This window comes from Acinonyx jubatus, chromosome C1 (genome assembly GCF_027475565.1).
Source record: "Acinonyx jubatus isolate Ajub_Pintada_27869175 chromosome C1, VMU_Ajub_asm_v1.0, whole genome shotgun sequence".
NCBI lineage: Eukaryota > Metazoa > Chordata > Mammalia > Carnivora > Felidae > Acinonyx > Acinonyx jubatus.
The window spans coordinates 100,680,954-100,696,468 of record NC_069381.1 but is presented as its reverse complement, the minus strand read 5'-3'; the positions used below and the strand labels follow the sequence as shown (position 1 = coordinate 100,696,468).

The 15,515-nt window shown below is 47.1% G+C and overlaps 1 protein-coding gene across 3 annotated transcripts in view; it reads left to right on the top strand.

Annotated features, from left to right (window-relative positions):
- Positions 1 to 824: 824 nt before the first annotated feature.
- ZNF697 (zinc finger protein 697) overlaps positions 825 to 15,515 on the top strand; it is a 35,050-nt gene continuing 20,359 nt past the window's right edge. The window contains exons 1-2 of one of the 3 annotated variants that reach the window (XM_053214683.1): positions 825 to 1,015; positions 5,496 to 5,613. The gene's annotated coding sequence lies outside the window, so the exon portion shown is untranslated. The other 2 variants (XM_027058260.2, XM_027058261.2) reach the window with 2 other exon arrangements.

Here is a 15,515-nt window from a genome sequence, read left to right as displayed (position 1 = left end):
GTTAATCCCCACGAAAGCATCCCCCTTCTCCTCCCTCTACTTCCTTTAATCCTTTAAACACTCTCACTTTTCCCATCCCCAAATTCTCCTCCAGGAAATAAGACAGTCTTCAACATTTGAATACTTTACTCTTTAATGAGATATTCATTTTTACACATTATACTTTAATAGAAAGTTTACTAAAAAAAAAAAAAAGTATCTAAGAGAAGTTGCCCAAAGTGAACATTAAATGCTCCTCACAGATGCTTAAAACATATTTCTTTATTGGATGCATTCACCAAGCACCTTTTGAGCTCTTGCTGTAAAAGCTGAGTGCTGTGCTAGTCTCTTGGGACAAAACTGTGAATCAGACAGACACAGACTCTGTACTCACAGAGTTTCCACTCTAGCTGTAGGAGAGAAACAAAACACAGGAGAACAATGTTTATTAAAGTGGTTCAAACATGAAGGAAAACAAAGGACTGAGAGAAAGAAGCGGAGTCCACTGTAGATGGAAGGCTCTGAGAAGGTCTCCACAAGGAGGTGGCAGTTAGGTTTAGTGTGGGAAGTATCCATCCACAAAGAGATTGGGACTGAAGGTGGAAAGCTGGTTCCGAGAAGAGAAGGGAGATCGGCCCTGATGAGGGAATACAAGTTTTTAAACTTGACAAGAAGCAGCGAAAGGCCACCCGCAATCAAAACAAAAATCTAAGAACAAAAAACTAAGCTGCATGTGACCTATTAGTAAATAAACCAGGTCCCACAAGAAGTGTGAGTGTTGAAAATCTTTCTTTTTTTTTTTTTCAGTTAATTGATTTTTCAGCAAAAGTACCAATACAAAGATGAGAACATGGCTGATCTCGCCCAAGTCAGGCATTGACGGATCCTTAACGTTCCGGGTCATTTCAACCCTAGAAGGTGGTTAGTTTCCCCCACACAGTCCTAACCAGCCTGGATGATGGAATTAGAGAGCCGGCAGGGGCAACTACAGGCACCTCCTGAGAAAAAGAACACACGTCACTGACGTGCTGTCCAGGTGAGTACATTCTTGTCTGCTGCTCACCTCCCTCTTTCTTGAAAAACACCAGGAGCCACACTGTAAAGCATTCAAAATCTCCGCGTTTAGTTACAAGTATGTCTGTTGAAGAGGTAGACGTCCAATTCAATTAGATAAATAAACAAACACAGGGATGGTTGGGGCTATTTAATCGTTCATATGACTGACAAGTGGGATAGGTTAGGAATGGCTGGATTTAAGAATTCAGATAAACTTCTTTTACTTTCTCTGTCTTTCCCTCCACTCCGCTCTTTTCTCTGTTTTGATGCCACATTCAGGCTACAGCTTCCAGCCTCCAACAGCTTCAGATTTATGTGGTCTTTTCAATTAGCGGCTCCAATGGAGAAAGAGGGCTTCTTCTACCTTAGCTTCAGGCTCAGTTGCCCATCCTGAACCCATCACTGGTCTATGAGATGTGGGAGCACTGCTGGGCCCGCCTCCCCCCACCCCCGCCCCCACCGGGAGCCGCAAGACAAAGAGGTAGAGGTGGGGAAGGTGAAAGGCTCTTCCAGGCGAGACTAAAGTTGAGGGAGGGACAGCTTCTCAGAAGTCAAATGAGGGCATTGTTATAAGTGGAAATGCAAGCTGAGCCATCAAAAAATAATAGCCATGCCTTGGCTTCTCTTCTTCCATACACATGATTTTTAAAATGTCCCCACCTAATAGCATGTAATTGTTATGCACACGCATGAAAATGTACTCGCCCACACTCCAGAGGGAGAGAACTTGACTTTAGCTCTAGCTCCTGGTCCCTGACATTTAAGTGATTTCTATTCTTTCTCATAGCTCATGGTGAAACTGCAAATTTGATGATTCCCCACACAGTCGCTGTAAAGCGGCAGAAGGAAAAACAGGCTAACTTCTACCGGAAAACAAAGGCAAGGGGAAAATAATAAGCAGGGAGATTGTCCTACAGGATGCATTCAATTCTGCTAATTAGAAGTAGCAAGGATTACCTGCCAGGAAAGGAATGGAGTTCTTGAAACAACGTAGCTATCGCCACTTTAACTCTCCCAGAAAGATTCTCATGATTTTCATCCATGACCACAACTGTGATGGCAACTGAGGACGGTTTCCCTTCTCAGGACTGAACCGCTTTGGCCACCGACTTGCTGGTGTCCCTCAGCAGTGTGGAGCTCATCTATACTCTGAACCCTGGCCTGGAGCTGTCTGTCTTTTAAGGAAACACCTTAGGGTTGATTCACTTTCCAGGCCAACTTGACCTCTGCCCAGGGGCGATTGGAAACAATTAACTGGGATTGAAGACGACTGACAGGTTGGCCTCTCGATACAAGGCCGTATCCTAGCGGTGAGCTCTTTTAATGGGGGTGACCTGCTTTAGAGCTGTCATTCAGCTGTAATTATTAATAGCACCCCTCACCACATTCCAAACTGTCCCATTTTGGATGATAAATTATACAGTCACCCTACTTAAAATGAGGTTAAGCCTTTTCTTCCTCAGGCAGGGAGGGAACAGCAGGAAGAGTTTGATGCGGACCCTGTACAGTCTTTTTACCATGATCTGAGTTTTTTGCCCTCCTGCCTTTGCTGTTACTCTGGAAAGGGCATAGAATTTCATGTTTCCAACCTGGCATGGCTCGATATATCTGACTCTTGACCATTTGGGTTTGCCGGCTAGAGTCAGAAAGAACGTCTTTACCCAGGCTCTAATTTCTTCCTCCCTGCTTCCACTGAGGCCAGTTTCAACACTAGCATATCTGGTTCTTCAGAATATTTATAAACACTGCAAACCTTCTAAAATGCTGTCATTTGTCAATCAAGACGTCTACAAGCCCACCCTTGAAATGCCGAGGGCTGGAGACCTTTGCATTCAGCGTTTTGGCTACCGTATCACAAGGATTTCCAATTCCCCAACCTGGTACCGAGGGTCCTTTCAAGTGTCACCCTTCCTCAATTTAGCCAGGTGCACATTTAATGATCTGCACTGCAACACTCCACACTCAATGGTATAGACCTCTCTTGGCTGCAAGAGATAGAACTTCACTCAAAATAGCTTAAGCCCAAAAGGGAATGTTTTGGCTCATCTAACAAAAAGAAAATCTAGGGTTATCTTGGCTTCAGGCATGATCAAACAGTATCACAAGGATTTGCTTGTGCATGCGTTCTCTGTCTCTCTCTGTCTCTGTCTCTCTCGCACACCACCCCTCCCTCTTTCTCAACTCTGCATCCTCTAGTAGCTTATCTTCTATACAGCAATGGAGCAGATTAGCTGGTAGGTGTTGATTACGTACCCATCACTGGAGTGCAGGAGGAGATGGGCTCTGCCCTTCTCTAAACCATAAGGATTAAGATGAAAAGGGGATTATTTCCCCAAAGGTGCTGTTACCAAAAAAAAAAGAAAAAAAAAAAAAGAAGGCGGGGGGGGTGGGTGGGTAGGGAATGGATGCTTGTGAGGGTAAGAAAACAACAGATGTCCACCTTATACTTGAAAGCTTAAAACGTGTAGGCAAATGTCTCCTGGTTCAACTCCCCCTTTGAAAGGTGAGGCTGAGAAAAGTTAACTATTCTATCTTAAAGTGAAGGGTGGGGGGAAGGCAAGGGTAAAATATTTGCTTAATTAAAAAATTAAATCCACACACTTAAAAGTTTAGACTTTTCTGAAGTTGCTGCATGCCTTTGGAACCCGTTGTGGAGTCGGAAAACTTGACATCCAGCCTGTAGCAGTGGGGAGCCCTGGTTTCCCTCCCCTCACTCCCTATTACCTCCCCAGAGGACTAGAAGGGCGGGGGAGGATGCATGACGAGGGAGAAAGGAATGTCATTTCTGCCTGGTCTCAGACTTTGCTGATCTTAGCTGGGAATGTGCAATTTATTAATTTCCATCTCAACATCTTCAGCAATGATATGTAACAGGAATTAGTTAATTCAGCAAGTATTTGTCGAATGCCTGATCTCTTATCCTTTCTCCCTCCTGTCTTCACCCTCTGCCTCTCTCCTAGTCCTTTCCCATCAGCATTTAAACATCCCCAAGGAGCTCTCATCTTAAAAACTAAACAAATACAAAGCCCACAAACAGAAACTGCCTTCCCCTTAGACCCTTCTCCCTTCCCAGCTACCACTTCTTTATAACCAGATTTCACACACGGAGAGTCCCTAGGTACTATTTGCATTTCCTGGCCTCTCTTGTTCCCTCCTCTGGCCACTGCTGTCCCACTCCTGATCTTGCTGGAACAAGAGAGTTTATGGAAAGAGCACCACTCTCTGAGAACAAAACCTCGGTGTTATGGCTTTGTCATAGCACTAAAATACTAGATGGTAATTGTCTGTGTGATGTCAACTGGAGTATGAACTTCCCGAGAGTTAAGACAGAGTTTGCAGTTAGTCAATATCTTACGGCTGAATGTTAACATACGTCTATTGTAGGTATGGTGACTAGCATGTAGGGAGCATTACACAGATCTCTTTTGAAGCAACTAATTAACCTGGGTTGGCAACAAAAGAGAAGGGCAGGTTTGATATGGGATGGAGAGGAGCGAAATTTTAGGGATCTTGAGCTAACTTAGAAATGTAGGAGGAGAATGAGGCGAGTGTGCTATATTAGAAGGAAGGCAGAAAATAGCTTCACCGAGGGCGTAGCAGGCAACGTTAAATGCCACAGGGAAGTTTCATCTTTTCAAGTTGAACACTACGGGGGGTCGCTGGATTTGCCAAATGATGATCAATTATCTGTTTTTCCCCTTGGTGGTAATGGAGGGGGCAATTTCAGGGGGGATGTTACCAGATTGCAAATCTTTAGGAAGCTGTAATTTGTAGGGTCTGGCAAATGCGAGGATTGCAGTGAATGCAGCAGGAACCTTGGGGAGGTAGGTGATCCAATCTGCACACTTGTCACAATTTCTACACCTGAAATGGATTCAGCCCATCTTATCCCTGTGGTCAAGTGTTCCGAGAGAAAGAGAACGACAGCAGAAAAGAAAAGGGAATGCACTTTTCTTAAAAGTACACAGAGACCCCGGTGCAGTTGTTGTAATTCGTGTGCATTTGAAATGTGAAAGGCCAAGAGGATACACAGGGTGATTATGACCTTCTGATTACCTTTCAAACACACTTCAGAGCATGCTAGAACTCTTCCTTTCCTAGCTCGGTTCATCCCATGCTTCTCACTCCCCTGAAGAGAGAACACAACTTTTCATCATTTAGTCTCCAAGTGGCCCTTCCTTGATTTTTCCCACGAGGTCCCGATATACAGTTCCAGAACTGGACAGGACTTTATGGAGGATGTTGTAGACCCTGGATAGGCTGCAAGTGGAGTTCTCCGTCCCGAAGCCCCCTCCACAGACGGCCATAGTGGGCACTGCGTCTGTTTGTAGGACCCAGGATACGGACTCCTAAAGGTGAACGAGTAGAAATTCCAGCAACACACGGGGTTTTTACTTGTCTTGGGGCTAATTCACATAATTTGTTTTCAATCGCTTAACTTAATTACTTTTCCTGAAAAGATGCCCGGGACAACGCCAACGTCGGAGGGAGCAAAGTCACCGGGTCAGGATCTGGAAACAATCAGCTCTCACGGTCCGAGGGATGAAGCGCCAAGATTTTAAGGAACCTGCATTCCTGGTGAGCAGTCAAGTTCTTTTAATCCGCTCCCAGCAGGATTCCAGCGGTTTAAAAGACACAAGGAAAAGGAAAAAGAAAATCTGTTGCAAACACAAGTCAACCCTCAGCGAACCCACCCGAAACTTGCTCCTCTCCGAAGAAAAGGCCGCTCCCGCCGCAGAGCGCTCCCGCGTGTACCGCGACGGCTAGGCGGCGGACCACCGCTTAGGGGACAGCAGCCTTGGCGGCGAGCGCGGACCGGGGCGCGCGGACGGGCGCCCCGCGGGGTTGGACGGGGCGGGGCGCAGGGCGCAGGGCGGGGCGGGGCTCAGGGAGCGACGGCCCCGCAGCTCCCTGTCCCGGAGCGCCGCGGGAAGGAGCGAGCGCCGGCGCTCGCGTACCGGGTCCCCCTCCGGCCGGGGCAGCCTCCCGGGCGCCCGCCGCCGTGGTGGCAGGAAGTCCCCGGGAACTACAAATCGAGGCATGCTGGGAACATTCCCCTGCTCCTCCCAGGAAATGTCCTTTGTCCAGCCCTACAGGAAGCCCCAGTGAGGAGTCAGCCGGGCGGGCGGCCAGTCTGCCAGCCAAGCCCGCGGCCGCCGCCGCCGCAGCACAAGGGCAGACGCGCCGCGCGCGGGGCTCCGGCCGAGGCGCGCGCTGCCCTCGCTCCTCGCCGCGCAGGTAGGAGCGTGGCCGCGTCTGGGCTCACGGCCGCCTGGGGATGGGGCTGACCGGGACCCGAGCCGGTCGCCGCGGGGATGGGCTGTGCGCCGGTGAGCGGGTGGCGGAGCGGCTGGGCGAAGTTGTGCCGCGCGCACCGGACCGCTGTCCGCTCCCCCGGGGTGCAGAGGCCCCGCGCGCGTGGCGGGGTGGGGGGAGGCTCTGTTCCCCACCCCCCCCCCCCCCACCCCCCGAGCCCAAGCTGAGCTAGCTCCGGGATCTGTGGCGAGGGGCGGGGAGGAGGCTGCCGAGACGCGAGGGAGGAGGCAGCGCTGCGAGAGCTGGTGGGACCGTCCCGCCGACCACCGAAGGGGGCATCCGAGACCCTCGGAAAAACGAAGCCCGGGGAGGAGCTTGGAAGGCAAGGAGAAGGTGAAGGGCTTTGTGTGCAGCTGCGGACAGGGACCGAGTGTGCTTCCCTCCCCTTGTCTGTCTGCGCCCCCAGCCCCACTCGAGGCCGGAGGGGTGGGGGTGGGGCACTCCAAGGAGGGGCAGCGGGTCATCTTGGGTCCTTGCGAAACGCGTTCCTCCTCTTCCCTCTCCCATCAGCCGACTCCCATCAGCGGCTTGGGCTGCCATCAGACTGGGCAGATGGCACAATAAGGATGAGTGAGTGGGTGGGGAGATGGGCAGCAGCTCGCCGTCCCGGAGGGTCGCCGTTTAGCTCGGGTGGGCTTCCCAACCCCCGATGTCCATGTGTGCCCGTGGGCGGGTAGCGGGGCGAAGCTGACGCGCTCACCCGAGGATAATGGTGTGAGTGGAGGCATGGGGTGAGGCGCGTGTTGGGAGGACAGGGCGAGTAGGAGGTGGAGGGGGCGCTGGGTGTACCTAACGGCCAGTGCACATTACGGCCAGGCTTCCAGAATCGGGTTACCACTTCCTCTGGGACTTTCCACGATTTTCCTTTTTCCTAACTGTCCCCCTCCCCCCCAGTAATGAATCACCCACCCCTTACTACAAGAGCGCCGGGCTGGATTCAATTTGGTCGTGTGTGCCTCCCTGCCTTTATAGCGGGCCTATGCGTCCTTTACCTGTGGGGTGACGCGGGTACGCTGCATCCCCTCTGGCGTTATCCTCGTCCCCGGGGGACTGCGGGTGTGGTGAAGGTGGTTGAATGGTGGCTAGCAAGTGAATAGTCTTCGGGGAGCAAGTTAATAGTCATCCATCCATAGTGATGGATGAGGTGGGCAACTTTGAACGCGGCCCAAGTGCTACTGCTGTATCGGAGCTCACTTGCCTAAGGGACCTCGGTTTCTCCTTTTCCCCCTTCCCGTCTTTTTTTTTTTTTTTTTTTTTTTGGTAAATTCTGTATCCAAATGGTTCCCTCCTCTCTTAACAAACCAACATATGGATATTAGTTAACGTGGAATGTATTTTAAGAGCCAAATGAACCTGTAAAAATGCCACTTGGTGGTGAGACAGGAGCAGCCAAGGCTCCTGGTGAGAAAGATGTGTCGAGGCACAGAGCACAGCACTGTTTATAGAGGGTTTGTAGGGGGAGCAGACTCTTCACGCTGGTGTCTGTAGGAGAGGTGAACCGTCTGAAGGGAAGAATGGAGCTGGGAAAAACCCAGTTGTCCAGGCTGAGGGCATGGGGATGGCGGATAAAGCAGAAAGGTATGTTTCCGATAATGCGGAAAGGTATGTTCGTTTGGAAGACGATTTCGAGTTGGAACATTTTGGCAGTGTGTGTGTGTATGTGTGCATGTGCACATGTATGTGTGTGTTGGCGGTAGAGGTGTTGTTGGCGGAGAATTTGATGTCAGAAGTTCAGCCGGGCCCCCAGCAGAATAAGGTGGCGCCAGAGTGAACCAAAGTCATAAATGGGAAGCCAGGCCACCCTTTGCCTTACGCACAAAGTAAAACGTTGATGGCCTTCAAAAACCACTGGGATTGAGGAGGGGAATGGAGACAAATCAGACTGAGGCAAAGCGGCTGATGCAGCTGCAGTGGGGTGGGAAGGCTGACCTCACTGGAGGCTGTGTGACTAAGGCTGATAAAGTTGCACCACATTTCCTCTCCCTCCCCCCAGAAAGCTTTGGATTTCCTCAAAATCTACATGTTTGCCTAATTTCTAGCATCCATTTAAGGGAAGGAGGAAGGTTAAAAGTTGAGTATAAAGATGATAAATTAAGACAAAGATACTCCCAGCTCATGTGGAGTGGGGAAAAAAGCCTCACAAAACTGCAGTGCCATTTAAGAGGTCTGGAGCCTGAAGCTATGCCAGTGTTATGTGGGCTTTTTTTTTTTTTTTTTTTTTTCCCCAAACATAGGCTTCACAGCCAGTGTGGAGCCCAGTGCCGGGCTTGAACTCACAACCCTGAGATCAAGACCTGAGCTAAGTGTCCGAGGCTTAACCGACTGAGCCACCCTGGCGCCTTTGTGGGCTTTTCTTTGTATCTAAGATGCTGCTTCTTTTCCTTCTTCTTTGCCTTTTTTTTTTTTAAACCCCCCTTATCAGGTTTCTTAGCACCACATACTATGTAGTGGTAATGTGATCAATAAAGGTATGGCCTTAGTTTGGCATTCAAAACCCTTCACAGTGCTGTGCCCACTCACCTTGATCCTCCACTGGAGCCAGAGCACCCCAAATTACCTACCCATTCTTGCAGCAAACAGTGCTGGTTCCCAGATGCCACAGATATCCTTCCACCAGTGTATCTCCACCGGATTAAACTCCATGCTTGTTAGGCATCCCGGCACTGCCTCTGATTATTTTCTGCAAATCCTAGCCCAACTGATGGAGCACCCTTCTGGAAGTCTTCCCAGACTTCCCAGTCAGAATTCATCTCATCCCCGTGGTACTTTGTATCTTTTGGATGACTCACACCTCCGGTCTGTCTTGTGATAGTTGGATGTTCATATTTCTCCCCATCAAACTGTAACCCCCTTGAGGGCAGTGGTCACTCTACCCTGTGCTTTACCTAGCAGTGCAAAACAGGTGTTTATTTGAAAAGCGTGAGTAAATGAGGAGTGAGTGAAAGAATGCATATGTCTTTGTTTTAAACATCTATGTATTTGAGAGAAAGAGAGAGGGAGAAAGTGGGGGAGGGGGAGAAACAGAAAGAGGGAGACAGAGCATCTGAAGCAGGCTCTGCAGAGTCCAGTTTGGGACTTGAACTCAGAACCAGGAGATCATGACCTGAGCTGAAATCAAGAGCCAGTCGCTTAACCGGCTGAGCCACCTAGGGGTCCCAAGAATGCATATGTCTTAATTTATCTCTTTTCTACAAAAAAGGGGATGAAGCCTTTCTCATAGACCTGTGAGGATTCATTGCAATTGTGAACCTAAAGCATCTGGTGCATAATAGTCTGGAACTTTTCCTTTTGCTCCTGGATTAAGAGGCCCTAGAAGGATCTATCACCAAGTCTAGTACAAAGACATTCATTAGAAGTTTGTTGAGTAGGTTCTTTGCCAGCCTACGTTTTCAGACTCTTATAGACAGGGTGCAGAATGGATTAATCCCAGGTGAATAATCAGTGACTTTTTGGCTGGCTCCTAGACGGAAGGAGGTAACTGTTCCCTCTCAATTTTGTGAGGGTGAGATGTGCTTTCTAGAAAGCAGCACCGCAGAGGCTCTCCTGCTGTTTGGAGTGAAGCCACTGACGTCTGTCATGTTGCTTTGATTTTTTTTTTTTCCTAACTTTTTAATGTTTATTTATTTTTGAGAGAGAGAGAGAGAGACAGAGTGTGAGTGGGGGAGGAGCAGAGGAAGAGGGAGACACAGAAACTGAAGCAGGCTCCAGGCTCTGAGCTGTCAGCACAGAACCTGATACAGGGTTTGAACCCACAAACCGCGAGATCATGACCTGAACCGAAGTCGGACGCTTAACCCACTGAGCCACCCAGGCGCCCCATGTTGCTTTGGTTTTTACAGCCCAAGCTGTCTGCCAGGATTAAAACGTAGTATATACAAGTTACAAGGCAGATCAGACTCTCAGATTTTCCTCCAAGACACTGCAGTTTTGTCGCCCCTCACTTAGCTCTAACTGGACAGCTTTTCATGCTTGCTTTTCCCTTGATCACAGCAACAGTTACAGTTATTGAACACCTGTGTAGCAACTATCGCACTAGATAATTTCCATGCATTGCCTCCGTCTGATGACTTACCTATTATGATTTCCATTCAAAAACGGAGGAAATGGGAGCTCAGAGGGAAGTTAAAGTAACTTGCTTCAAGTCCCAGATTCCGATCTGGAGGTAGACTGGAATTTGGTTCTCTGACTCCCAACCCTGGTCAGAAAGGGTGGATCTTTCCTCACTCTGGGGGAAAACTGCCAGATCTCTCTTCCTTCTTCCTTCACTTCCCAAATTTCCTGCCAGCAACACTGGGTTTTAAGTTCGTGCTAGTGGATCTCATTCTGAGAGGTACTGGTTTTTCATAAATTCATTATTCTTATGCCCTTAAACTCCCAGGGCCATCAGCTGGAAAGCTCAGGTTCAGAATCCCTAATAAGACCCTGTAGCACAGAACGGTGCCTTGAATCCTTTTCCCCTCTCTCCCAGCCTATCTGAATTCTTTCTATTCCTCCCTCCCGGCCAAGTCTTACCCCTTCCAAGCAGCCTTTCTTGACACTCCAGGTTACACTCAGCCTCTCCTCTAATTTTCTGCATTGTCTGAAATACCTGAAGGTCAGCGTCTTCCTAATGAAAGCAAACCTGAATAAGCCCCACAGTGGAGGCAATATTTGCGTATTCCCTGCGCATGGCAGGAACCGTGTGTCCAGAACACAACCCAGCGTGGGGTGGCCCTTCAGGAACTGAGCTGAGTCGACCGTAAATTGGTAATGACTGAAAATGCAAAAATGTAGGCATGAAACATTATTTGCATGTTGACAGTTTGGAAGAGAGGTCACTGGGATCATGTTCTTGGTTAATTTTCATCCCTTTCACATGACTGCCGCAAGAAATAAACACCTTCTGGAAATATGCCAGAGCCGACCCCTGTATTGCTGAGTTTCATGAGCTTGACTGACATCACTGATAAATGATTATGGTGTTTTATGGATAATGGGGTAGCATGGGCGGGGCCATTGCTTCAGTACCTCCCCCCTTGATGTCATGCCCACCTTCTCCTGTAATCTTATAGGAAGGGCCTTTTTATTGCACATCTGAGAAAATCAGAAGTTTCCCTGCTCCTACAGATATGTTTGGGCCGGGGAAGGTAAGGCTGGGGTGAGGAAGGAAGAGCGTTTGTTTGTTTTTACCTCTGAGAGCAGCATCACTTGTGTGGGGTATGGATTTGGACTTTATTGCGTCCTGTATTGATGGGGATGGTAAAAAAGATCAGCGGCCTCTCCTCTTCGGGTGGAAAAGGCTTTTACTCACCACAAGATCGCATTCATCCCCGAGACCCACTGTGCCTCCTTTTTCCCTGGCCTCAAGGCTGTGCAGCACTTTGGAAGCCTGGGTATAAACACAGTGTGCTGTGGGGTGTTTTTAAGCACATGAATCATTTTAAGGCAACTAGTATAGTTCTTGGGATGCCTGCCTTCGTTCGGCAGTCACTCACTGCGCATCTGTAGGCCAGCAAGTTTTCCAGCGAGGTGTGTGGCTGGGCCACATGTGAGTCTTCAAGTTTCCCTTCCTGCAAAGGGTAAAGTATGCATCCTGTACGTGCTGTAAGTTGCTAAACTACGTGTAGTTAGGGGGAAAGATCCTACCTGTTTCAGAGAGGCATTTTAGGTATATATTGTCTCCTGAGAACTTTATTAGAATCTTACCATGAGTTAGAAAACAGGAGCCATTCTTTCTGGTTTTTATTAATCAGAAATGTGTCACTTTTATCTCAGTGCTGTGCACATTCATGTGGTTAGCATATCTTTGGTGCTTGAAACACTAAGGCAAAGCACTATTGGAATAACCCATTTCCAGTTGTTGACCACCACCCCCCCCCCCGCCCTCCCGCCTGCCCCCACCCCACCCAACACCTAGGAACCTTTGTGTATTTCAAAGAATCACTCTTTTTTCTAGTCTTTTTTATTTTTTTAAATTTATTTTGAGAGAGAGAGAGCAAGCAGAGAAAGAGGGAGCCAGAGAATCCCAAGCAGGCTCCACACTGTCAGTGCAGAGCCTGATGCGGGGCTCGAACTCACGTACCATGAGATCATGACCTCAGCTCAAGTCAACAGTTGGGCGTTTAACTGACTGAGCTACCCAGGCGCCCCTTTTTTCTCTTTTTAAAATAATCTCTCAGGCAGGTATTGACAATAATTTCTGGTAGTAGTAGGTGGTTTTGAAAGCAGTGATTATTTCATTAGAACGTAACCTCCACAAAGCAGAACCCAGTACAATGGGTAGCACATGGTAAGTGTTCAGTGATGATTTGTTGAGTGAATGAATGTGTTATCTTTTAAAGTATTTCATTTTGATTCTTTCCTAATATGATGACATTGCCAATTTCCTACCGTGTGATGTGGCAAAGCGTCCATGCTTAAATGTTATATAAGCAGAGGAAATATAGATTGTTTTTTACAAGATGGCCTTTATTTTTTAGAGTGGTTTTATGTTCACAGCAAGGTTGGGCACAAGGTAGAGAGTTCCAGAGTGGCCTCCTGCCCCTACATATGCACAGCCTCCCCATTATCAGCATCGCATACCAGAGCAGTATGTTTGTTAAAAATCCATGAACCTGTATTGACACATCATTATCACCCAAAGTCCACAGTACACGTTAGCATTTGCTCTTGGTGTTGTACATTCCAGGAGTTTTGGCAAATGTATAATGACATGTATCCACCGTTTTAACATCATGCTGAATAGTTTCACTGCCCTAGAACGTCCTCTGTGTCTGCCTGTTCATCCCTTTCTCCCCTCTAACTCCTGGCAAACACTGATCTTTTCACCGTCTCCATAGTTCGCTTTTTCAAGAATGTCATAGAGTATGTAGCCTTTTCAGATTGACTTCTTTCACTTAGTAATAGGCACTTAGTTCCCCCCATGGCTTTTCATGACTTTATAGCTCATTTCTTATTACCTCTGAATAATATTCTGTTTTCTGGACGTGCCACAGTTTATCCATCTGTTGAAGGATACCTTGGTTGTTTCCAAGTTTTGGTGATTATGATTAAAGCTGCTGTAAACCTCCATATGCAGGGTTTTATGTGTGGATGTTAAGTTTTCAACTCATTTGCATAAACACCAAGGAGTGAGAATGTTGACTGTGTGGTATGAAAGGCTCAGTTTTATAAAAAGCTACCCATCTCTCTTCCCAAGTGGCTGTACCATTTTGCGTTCTTATCAGTGCTAAGAGAGAGTTCTTGTTCCTCTGCATCATCACCAGCATTTGATGTTGTCAGTGTTCTGAATTTTTGCCATTCTAATAAATGTGTAGTAGTGTGTTGTTTTAAACTGTAGATCCCTGGTGACGTATCATGTTGAACACCTTTTCATAGGCTTATTTGCCATCTATAGATCTTTGGTGAGGTGTCTGTTTAGAACTGTTGCCCATTTTTATTTTATTTTAAATTTTTTAAAAGATTTTTAAAAAGTTTTTATTTATTTATTTTGAGAGAGAAAGCTCAAATGGGGGAGGAACAGAGAGAGAGAGAGAGAGAGAGAATCACAAGCAGGCTCCGTATTGTCAGTGCCAACCCCAATGCAAGGCTCAAACTCGAATCACAAGATCATGACCTGAGCTGAAGTTGGACACTTAATGGACTGAGCCACCCAGGTGCCCCTGTTGCCCATTTTTAAATCAAGTAGTTCATTTTCTTGTTGTTAAGTTTTAAGGGTTCTTTGTGTGTTTTGGATAACAGGCCTATATGTGATGTGTCTTTTGCAAATATTTGCTCCCAGTCTGTGGCTTGCCTTCTCATTCTCTTGATATATTTTTATATACATGAACTTTTCTTGTTTTTCTCCTTTTGGTGAGTGTACGTGTGCCATATCTATTTTAATGCAAACCCAGCTTACCCCAGAAGTGAGAAATCTCATGTAAAATAAACCTGCAGAAATGTTCCCTCACTTCTTTTTTTTTTTTTTAAATAAGGTGAATGTCAATTGAATTTTACTAGACTGTGACCTCAGCCTGGACTAGCTCAGAAGCAGTTGCTGTAAGAACTCCCTTTATTTCTTCCCTGCTCCCAACTAGGTACTTGTATGTATTGATCGAACTGGTAGTTTGGTAAATATTTCTGGTCACCTACTTCCTGTAGAGCATGGACCTTTTTACACACTTCTTGAAGAGCCTCTGTTTGTCCATAGCTTAATTCTGGACTCTTGAGGAAAAGGAGTTTCTAGGCTGATGATTGTATGTAGGTGAGAGAGATAACAAGACTGTAGTAGAAAATGAAAAAACACAAACCCCCTGAAAACGGCCACAGAAGAAGCTTTGGTCTGAACAGACACTTACAATGTTAAATAGACGTTTTCCCCCGTATTTGATTGTGTTTCCTGATGCGCCTCCCCGCTGACCCCCTCCCCAACCAAGCAACTTCTAACGGATGATTGTTAGTCTTTTTCATTCATCATTTAACTTCTGTTCATTCTGGTCTTGCTTTTCCTCCAGGGGTGAGCAGAGAAGCAGCTGTCCCGTCACATTGGCAAGAGTCTAGTAGCATTTCCCACCACGAACACAGACACAGCTGTGTGCCACCTCTGCCCTTTGCAGAGCTGAACTGAGTGTTAAAAGCTTAGAGTGGAGGGGAGGACTCCAACAGGACAATCGGATGCAAACAAGGGTGCTGGCATTTGGCCAAGGGATGAGGGTTCTTTTTCTAGAACATTCTGTCTAACTTCTGAAGCTAATGGCCACTTTCTATCATGTCTACTTATTTAGCAGAATAATTAAGCAGGCTTGGCTCTTGGTGCTGACAGGTTATTGGATCCTGTTCGGAGAGCTAGGTAGTTTCCATGGCTCTGCCTTACCTGATGTGATCTTGGCCACATCACTAGATTTCCTGGTCTTGTTAGTCCTTCCTTTTGGGACTGAGGGAGAGAAATAAAGACACCTAATTTTATGCATTTTAAGAAATAATTTGAGGGCTCATTATTGGGGGGGGGGGCATGGATAACCAAAGTGAGTAAATCAACATGTTCCCTGTAGGAGCTGGCAGTTGGGAGCTGGGAGGGAGGGAGAGAAAACGAATACGATACAAATTATTGTAATTTTAAAACTGACAGTATTTTAAAAACTAACAGGAGACAGAATAAGATAAGGAAAAGTACCTTAAAGAGTCATACAAAATGAAACAATAGTAAT